At 48.2% G+C, this 9520-nt stretch overlaps 1 pseudogene; it reads right to left on the minus strand.

The window, feature by feature from the left end:
- Positions 1-2935: 2935 nt before the first annotated feature.
- LOC122230473 lies at positions 2936-3813 on the minus strand (annotated as a pseudogene).
- Between the last annotated feature and the right edge of the window lie 5707 nt (positions 3814-9520).

Below are 9520 nucleotides of genomic sequence, written 5' to 3' on the forward strand. Positions count from 1 at the left end.
CTGGGTGACTCAATCAGTTAAGCATCTGACCCTTGGCTTAGGCTCAGGTCGTAAGTTGGAGCCTCACATGGGGCTCTGTGCTGACAGCACAGAACCTGCTTGGAATTCGCCCTCTCTCCCTCTCTCTCTCTTTCCCTCTCCCCCTGCCACTCCCCCACTCGTGCTTTCTCTCTCAAGAAAAATAAACTTAAAAAAATAAATATAAGTTAAAAAGATTTCCCCTTGTAGTCTCTCTTCTATTATTCTTGTCTCTGAACTTTGCAAATGTATTATTGCCTGTTGGAAACCATTAAATTGAAAGGCTGTCTACACTGTTCCCTAAACCAAGGGGGTCCCTGCCCAGGCTGGAGGCACCACCCGGGGGACCCCCACTCCTCAAGAAGAGTCTTTTGTCCTCTCAGGTTTATTTTTCAGTGCAAAAAAGATTGCAGTTTCGAAGATTGCAGCTTCTACTTTAAAAGCAGCAGTCTGGGGGTGCCTGGGTGGCTTAGTCGAATAAGCGCCCAACGTCCACTCGGGTCATGATCTCGTGGTCTGTGGATTTGAATCCCGTGTTAGCCTCTGTGCTGACAGCTCAGAGCCTGGAGCCTGCTTCGGATTCTGTGTCTCCCTCTCTCTTGCTACTCCCAGGTCGTGCTCTGTCTCTCTCAAAAATAAATAAAAATAAGCACTAAAAAACAAAAAAAATTTTTTTAAAGTAGCAGTCTGTTTCAAATCCCAGGGAAGAGGTTTCCAGGGAGTATTGGGCAAGCAGGCGGCAGCCTTTCTAAGAGAGAGAGAGAGAGAGCAAGCAAAATGAAGGAGGAAATCACCCGTGCCCTCTCTTCCTCCCTTGGCGAACACAGTCTGTCTCAGGGCCCTGCTGGGGAGAGGTGACAGAGCAGAGATCCATGGTCCAGGAGTTCAACCAGAGCCGGGCTGGGTCAGCTTCCTCCAAAGGAGTGTGTTTCCTCCTTCCACGGGCGGGGGGGGGGGGGGGGGGGGGGGCCCTCCCAAGGAGGAAAGGCCATGCTGAAGGTTGATTAGTGGATCAGCAATTCCATTGTGGGATTAACAGAACAAAACAAAAACAAAACACAACGTTGGGCTCGCAGTTCAGTGTGTCAGCAACTTTAATTTGATTGTGTAACGAGGCACGATGGTAACATCTGCATGATCGCGCCCTAACCTTCGCTTAAATATCAAACACTGCGGTGTCTCATTTGGTACAAACGCCTGCCTTTGAATGAGTTCTGTTTGGTAAATGCCCCAAAAAGTCACCTAGGGAGGAGGCAGTTAGTACATTGGGGTCAAGTCCTGGCTGTGCCCCAAAGTCTGTAGAATGGGTATAATAATACTCAGTTTCCCCATCTGTAGAATGGGTATAATAATACTCATCTACATGATGATGCTGTTGTGAAGAGTGAGTGATTTGATAGAAGAAATGCTTCCTAAGAGGATGATATCTTCGTAGTGGGCCTTGTTACTTCTAGGAGAGGGAGGAAAGGAGGGAAGGAGTCTTGCTTTTCAGAGTAGAGGCACTCGAGTAGAGGGCACTCGGCAGCTTGCTGAGCTGAATTGAAATGCCTCTGCCTTATTTGAGGGTGATTCTTGGAACAGACATCTCCCTTCTGGAATGTAGATTCATGCCTCAACGTTTTCAGAATGTGGAAGCCACTTGTGAGCATATGATTTGGCTCTCCAGGGCACTATGTGCAAAACGGCAGCCTCCAAGGCTGGGTGTTCTGCCCTGTTGCCAGTATTTCCCTTTTGGGCCTCCGGGTTGTCACTGAAGTTTCGTGTCCTCTCCTCTTGCCACCTCTGATTGTTGCTCTTTGAAATACATGCTGGGAAGTACAACTTCGGGAAGGCAAGCAACATTTCCCTCTGCTAAGCCACACAGATGCTGGGCTCTGGGCTGTAAACCTTAGGATGCTTCTCTCAGAATTGCCTGGTTCCTCAGGACATTCTCTACCATAATAAATTACCACTGCACCGTCCATCCTACTAACTGGGGCTCTAACAGAAGAATCTGACCTTTACAGTTTTAAAGTTATTTATTTAAAAAAATTTTTTTTAATGTTTATTTATTTTTGAGAGAGAGAGAGAGAGAGAGACAGAGCACAAGTGGGGAAGGGTCAGAGACAGAGGGAGACACAGAATCTGAAGCAGGCTCCACGTTCTTAGCTGTATGCACAGAGCCCAACACAGGGCTCAAACCCACTAACCATGAGATTATGACCTGAGCTGAAGTCACTTAACCAACTGAGCTACCCAGGTGCCCCTAAAGTTATTTATTTATTATTTAAGGTCTTTATTGAGGCACCTGGGTGGCTCAGTAGGTTGATCATCAGGCTCTTGATTTTGGCTTAGGTCATGACCTCATGGTTCGACGCTTCAAGGTACCGCTTGGGCTCTGTGCTGGCAGCATGGAGCCTACCTGGAATTCTCTCTCTCTCTCTCTCTCTCTCTCTCTCTCTCTCTCTCTCTCTGCCCTTCCCTGACTCTCTCTCTCAAAATAAATAAATAAACTTAGAAAACAAAGAAGTTGTACCTTTAAGATCTTTATTAACAAGTGTTTGCTGTTTGTTGATCCTTTTGAAAAAGCAAGTCGGAAACTATTATTATAGATTAAAAATGAGGTTCCTAGAAATTTCAATTTGACCACATAGGAAAAAAACCTCTAAAGGTGTGTTGAGAAAAACCAGGTTTTAAAACACACATGCACGCATGCACACACACACATTTGTCATGACCAAAAAGAGACTAGGTAAAAATAATAGAAACCCCATCCTGCATAGCTAATGCAGATAGTTTGGGTATCTGATCAATGGGCAAAAATCAAGCACTTAAGGCCCTCAGCTCCAATCTTTTGTTCATTTCTTATTGCTGGAATTTCATATTCGTTCTTGTTGGATGCCTCAACCAGCCGGTGGTAGAGACGGTCAGTGAGCATTTACTCAGCCCTGCACTGCTCATGCTGGAGCAAAGTCTCAGCCGGTGGGTCCGCTGCTTTGGTCTCTGTGCTATCCAGTGGTTTCCAGTTTTCTGAGCCTCTGTGTGGGAAATTGAAGTTTTGTGGGTACTAACCTTGAGGGACCTGCTGACCTTGGGTCTCATCTCCTTGATTCCCCTTACCTTCTTCATTGCCATCCTCTCTAGGCCGTCTTTGATAAGAAGGGACCCCTGGGAAGTCGTGGTCTATAACCCCGATACACATTCTGTCTTTATGGCCTACCTTCTTCTCCTGCACCCCGCTTGTCAGCCCCCTCCACCTTTTCTCCCCCAACAGAAGGGCTGGGATCCTGGGGTCCACGCCCACAGTCTGTGCTCAGCAGGAAGCTGGGAGCCTACGCGCAGTATGGGAGTGCCGGGACTGTTGGCCCTGATCTTGGGGAGCCCTCCAAGAGCCATCCCCTCTCTTTTCACCCTACTCTCATCGCTTTGGTAGCTCCGGTGGTGATTGTGTGGAGGACCCGGCCGATCTTGGATAGTCTATAATGCCTCTGGTGAGCTGTGTCACCGCCTTGCACTGGAACCCCACCAGGGTGCGTGACCTTTGCTGCCCCTGTACCCTTTTCTCCTGCAACAAGATCAAATTCCAGTCTCTCCACCAACTACACCGAGAAAGTTCTTCCTGGGGCTTTTCTTCTTTATGGCAGCCTTGGTGTACAAAATACGTCTTCCTCAGTGTCCTTTTTGTTTATTGAAACCATATTCGTTTCTCACAAGGAACCATTTTATTGTTCCCCAAAGCTTCATTGCAATGACCCTGACCCAGCAGGCAGAGGTCGTGGATGTGAGTCCTCTGCCGCTGCTCCCTGTGCTTGGCATTGACCTTGCGGACGAGGGCGAGGCAGGGACTGCTGCGCGATGGCAATTAGGCTGGTGCCGTGCTGGAGCTGCACAGGGCTCTCTGAGCTTCCTTCTTTTTAAATTAAAGGAGAAAAAGATGCTTGTTGTGGAAAACAGTTATAAAACAAACATAAAGCATATGCAGAAGAAGGCAATAGACGTTACATATAATCCTACTACTTAGAAATAAGGAGTATTAACATCTAGGCATATAGACATCTATGTATATATGCATATGTGTGTGCAGGTATCCCTATATATACATATAGATAGAAAGAAAAACAAATACGGATGAATATCTATGCATGTGTGTGTGTATATTTGTGTGTGTGTGTGTGTGCGTATTTAGGTTGGATAGTTTTGTTTGTTTTTACTTTTATGCACAAATGGCATACACACCGCACAGGGTCGCGTGATCTGCTTGATGCCTTCTAGAAAATTTGCTAATATATCGCAACCAACCCTCAAAATCAATAAACACATTTCTTATACATTGTCCCTGACTCTCCATTTAAGAAGTTATTTTAGTTTTTGACCACGATAAGCTCGAGGTACTGAAAATCCTTGCACAGGATTTTGTTCAAATTCTGAATTCTTTCTTGAGGCTACGTGTTAAAAGGCAGACTTCCTTGCTGAATTGAAGGTTTGCACGTCGTGCCAAATATAAGCAGCTGTTCTTACCAGCTGTGCGTGTCCTTCTTTTGCATCATGCTTAATATTGTCCTTTGCCCACTTTTTCAAAAAAGATATTGGTTATTTTCCTATCTATTGATAAGATTCCTTTCTTCTTAATAGACATTAGTTGCCCACCCTAGTGCTTAGCATTGGCTGCCCTGTCTTTTTTTGTTGTTACTGTCAATTTTTTAAGTTTATTTATTTTGAGAGAGAGAGAGAGAGTGCAAGCGAGGGAGGGGCAGAGAGAGAGAATCACAAGCAGGCTCCAACCTATCAGCGCAGAGCCTAACATGGGGCTCCATCTCACAAACCGGGGGATCATGACCTGAGCCAAAATCAAGAGTCGGACGCTCAACTGCTCAGCCAACTAAGTCAGGCGCCCCAGCATTGGGTGCCCTTTCTGACACCTGTGTATTCTGCTAAGTACCACTAACAAATCGATTTTGTTCAACTCCGTTCAAACACACGCTGAACTAAAAAGCCAGATATTTCCCCATCACGTTATCCAAAGTGTTATCCGTGTTGTTTACTGGGTTCTGCTGCCCCACTGCCACCCAATCAGAATTTCATTTCTTCCATCAACTAAAGCAAGGTCATTCCTGCCCCTAAAGCTCCAGGAAAATTGTCCCTGTTTCTCAAGTTGTAGTTCAGACATCACCAACTCCAGGAAGCTTCCCTGATTTCTCTTTCATTGTAATCCCTTGACCCTTCCTTTGAACTCTTGAAGAACTTGCTGTCTCTACACATTTAGCAGTTCAACTTGATATTCTTTTGTATTATTAGTATATATGTGCATATAGATACATGTATGCCTATACATATTCCATTGATCAATGAAGGACCCAGTATTTCTCATTCTCCTTCTAAATGTTCTTTAAAGACTAGGGCAGAGATGACGAGTTGTTAATGATTGGCTGATTGATTAAGAAAGAAAGACCATGAGCAATATTTCTGTGCTTAAAAGCAACACTAGAATGCATAAAAATATTGAAGGTCACCAGTAATGATGGACTTTCCCCTCTGTGTAAGTGGGGATACGTGGTACCCTGGTAAACCAGAGAGTGATACATTCAAAGAGGAGGTTGAATAAGCTGTTCTACTTGCTATCCAGTTTAGCTCCATATTGTGTGTGTTTCCCAAGGAATCATATGAAACTGGGTAACTCAGTGTTTGTCTGTAATACTTGGGATGTGCTATAGGTGTGGTCTCTTGCCAGACAGTTTGCCATCTCACCAGATAGGAGCCCTCATGGGGTTCCCAGGGGAATAAATAATCCAGTAGCAAAATAACCCTTTCTCTTGCTGATATGGACCCCCTCTGGAGTGCAAAACTGTGGTGGCTTATTATGATAATGAAGCCTCTGACTTTTGGCTCTCACTTCCTGAGAAGGGGTGAGGGGAGGAAGGAAAGAAGAGGAAAAGGTGAAAGAAGGTCCCTACCCTGGAATAAAAGAGGAATCTCTAGGAGCACCTGGGTGGCTCAGTCGGTTGAGCATCCCACTTTGGCTCAGGTCATGATCTTGTGGTTTGTGGGTTCAAGCCCTGCTCTGGGCTCTGTGTTGACAGCTTGGAACCTGGAGCCTGCTTCGGATTCTGTGTCCCCCTCTCCCTCTGCCCCTCCCCTGCTTGTGTTCTGTCTCTATGTCTCAAAAATAAACATTAAAAAAATTTTTTTTGAAAAGTGGAATCTCTACAGAGTTTGGAGGACTGGAGGTGGCCTCAAGTAGGGAGGCCCCTCCTTTAGAAGGAGGTCCCCACCCCAGAGGTCCAAATCCTAAGTCTGATTCTGCAGATGGGGGCTCTGAGCAGTCTTTTTTTTTAATGTTTTATTTATCTTTGAGGGAGACAGCATGATGGGAGAGGGGCAGAGAGAGAAGGTTGGGGGGTAGGACAGAGGATCTGAAGCAGGCTCTGCACTGAGAGCAGAGAGCTCTGTGCGGGTTTCCATCCCACCACCCTTGAGATCATGACCTGAGCCAAAGTCAGACGTTCAGCTGACTGAGCCGCCTGGGTGCCCCGGGCGCTGACCAATCTTAACCTTTTCAATCTTCAGCTTCAGTCCATACAATGGGGAAGAGCTGGTGTCTCTGGTATTTCACAGACACAAGGCAGAACAGGACTGAGGCTTTGCAATGATGTCAATAACTATTACTTCGGTACAGTAATTCTTTGGCGAAACTCTTAACAGTTCATTGTTTTCAGAGGGGCTCCAAATGCCCAAAGGCTATCATTCTTCCCCTGTGGCCACATGAGGCAACGGTGGGCGCCATCCCGCCAACTCGTGTTTCAGATTCCACAGCGGACAAGGATGGGTGCCTTGTTCCAGACTAGAAACGGTGCCCGCGGAGGGGCCAGAATTATTTGCTCAGATTGGCAGATTGCACTTTCCAGAAAGAGGAAACCTCTTCTTCTAGAGCAGGCTGCTCTGGATGGCAGTAAGGCGGTGCCCTGCCAGGCTCTGGGGCATCGCCCGGTGGGCTTGGAGGGAGCAGGGCAGCCCAGGGCTGGCCGCGTGGTGCCCTTGCAGGAGCACTTGCCTACCCACGGGAGAGACGGAGCGGCGTAGGCGCCTGGCGGAGCCTGCCCCACCAAAAACTACTGTCTGAACATTTCAACCCACCGTTGTAAACGGGACATTTCATATACAGATGCAGATGTCCTGCCTCTCTTGAAAGATCAGCCTATCCGACGGCGGTGGCTTCAGACTCCCGTTGTCTGATGGCAACAAGAGAGTTTGCTCTCCTGTTTGCTTCTGCCTCCGCTTGGCCTCTCTGGCACTACCCATGCCCGTCAGATTGCCAGGCTGATCAAGGTCAGGAGGGCCTCTGCTGCCCCACTCCCCACACCCCCCTTGAGATGGAGCTGGGAGCAAGGTGCACTGTTAAAAAGAGAAGGGCAACTGGTGGAAGATGTTGTTTCCTACACTTCCCCTTTGCTCCGCAGAAGCAGTGGACAAACAACCGACCGGCCACAGTGAGGATGCGCTGAACTGCCCAGGAGGGAGGATGCTGTGCTAGGAGGGAGAAGACTGGCTTTCCTGAGCTTTGTGCTAAGGGCATGGACCTGAGCCTTTTCTTAGGAGCCAGGCTCTTCCAGGTTTGCATTCCCAAGTGGAGGGGCCGCACAGCCCGGATGCTGAGGGGTCTCTGGGCTTTCACAGGAGCCCAGCATCCAGCGCCCTCCTCCCCTCCCCCCACTGGTTTTGCCAGACCTCAGGACTTCTGCAGAGAGGAGAGGCACTCCCTGGCCAGGTGACTTTCGCATTTGTTGCCTGCACCACCGCCCCTGGCTTCTGAAACTGTTTGTGTGGTTGCTGTTGCTTGTGTTCTTGCACTGGAAATATGTAGCATCTAGACACTTCCTTGGGATGTTTTCAGCTAGCTCTTTACCATCCTGGATTCCGCCTGTTGCCTTGTTTCTTCTGGCTAGCGGGGGCTGCTGCCCGGCCCCTTCTGTTAGTTCTTGTTTACCTCCAGGTGGTATTCTTCCTTTCAAGACAGGATTCTGTAGCTCGCTCAGCTCAGGGCGAGCTGTTAACATTCTTTTCCTGGGGCTAGTCAGCTTGCAGAGCCAGAGAGGCTTTGGAGTCTCTCTGCAGATTGCACTCTGCCCGCACCAGGTCCCCTGCGGGCATCCAGTGGTAACTGAGTATCAGTTTCCATGGTTCTAGAAACCTGCTCTCTTGGGGGCGCCTGGGTGGCTCAGTCGGTGAAGCGTCGGACTTCGAATCAGGTCATGATCTTGCAGTTTGTGGGTTTGAGCCCGACTGGGCTGGCGGCTCAGGACCTAGAGCCTGCTTCAGGTTCTGTGTCACTCCTTCCCTGTTTATGTGCTCGCTCTCTCTCTCTGAAAAATAAATAAATAGACTTTAAAAGAAAGAAAGAAACTTGCTTTATGAGGGAGAAGCAGGGCTGGGAAGGATGAGGCTGAGGCCAAGTTTCTGCAGATCTAAGTACTAATTCCAGAGCCACACCTTGGACCCTGTCTGCCACTCATGCTCTAGGCAGACGAAACCACTCATGGAAGTCTGGGAACAAAGGGTCCCGGTTCTCAGAGAGGAAGAACAGAGGAGTCTTATCTTCCTACAGCAACAGTCCTTATGGGATCATGGATGTCTCAAGACACAAGGAGGCTCCGGGCCCTGTAGCATCCCAATAGAGGCTGGTTGGGAACCAATAGGGACTCTTCCTGCCATGTGCAGTATAGACTAGATGCAGACAAGTTCAAGTTCACAGACCCACTGACATTCAGCCAAAGGCCTGTTGGGAGTCTGGAGCCCAGGAAAAATTTCGGATTGGAACTTTCATTGGAAGGATTGGAACTTTCATTGGAAGGCAGCCCAAAGCCCTGAAGAGCTATTATCCACCTGCGAGCCAAGAGGAAGGCAGAGGCCATTTTCAGGATAAGGTAGAGACAACTCCTCCCTCCCTTCCATCAATATTTCTTTTCTTTTCTTTTCTTTTTAAATTTTTAATGTTAATTTTTGAGAGAGAGAGAGCATGGGGGGGGGCGCAGAGAGAGAGGGGGACACAGAATCCGAAGCAGGCTCCAGGCTTCGAGCTTTCAGCATACAGTCCGAGGCGAGGTTCGAACTCATGAACCGTGAGATCATGACCTGAGCCAAAGTCAGAGGCTTAACTGACTGAGCGACCCAGGCTCCACCCTCCATCAATGGGTGATGGCCACCCTCCATCAATATTTCCTTACACTGGAAATTCAAACCAAAAGTTTGTCATTTGCTAGGTACGTGGCACCTTCTCTGCTGGCCCTAGACTCTTGTCCTGGGCCGTGGCTTTGTGCACAGCTCCTGCCAGAGAGGATTCAGCAAAGCTGAGAGGGCAGGCTCTGATCCACCAAGACTTATGAATTGAAAAAGAAATCTGGCAGCACTCACTCTGGGTTTGGCCTGGGGGTCCCCCTATACCCTGGAAGCTGGGGTCTTTGAATGGATTTATCCTGCAGACGGTGGGGAGACATGGGCCCCCTCTGCCAGCAGAGAACGGAAGGCTTCC

Source organism: Panthera tigris, chromosome A1, assembly GCF_018350195.1.
Source record: "Panthera tigris isolate Pti1 chromosome A1, P.tigris_Pti1_mat1.1, whole genome shotgun sequence".
Classification (NCBI taxonomy): Eukaryota; Metazoa; Chordata; class Mammalia; order Carnivora; family Felidae; genus Panthera; species Panthera tigris.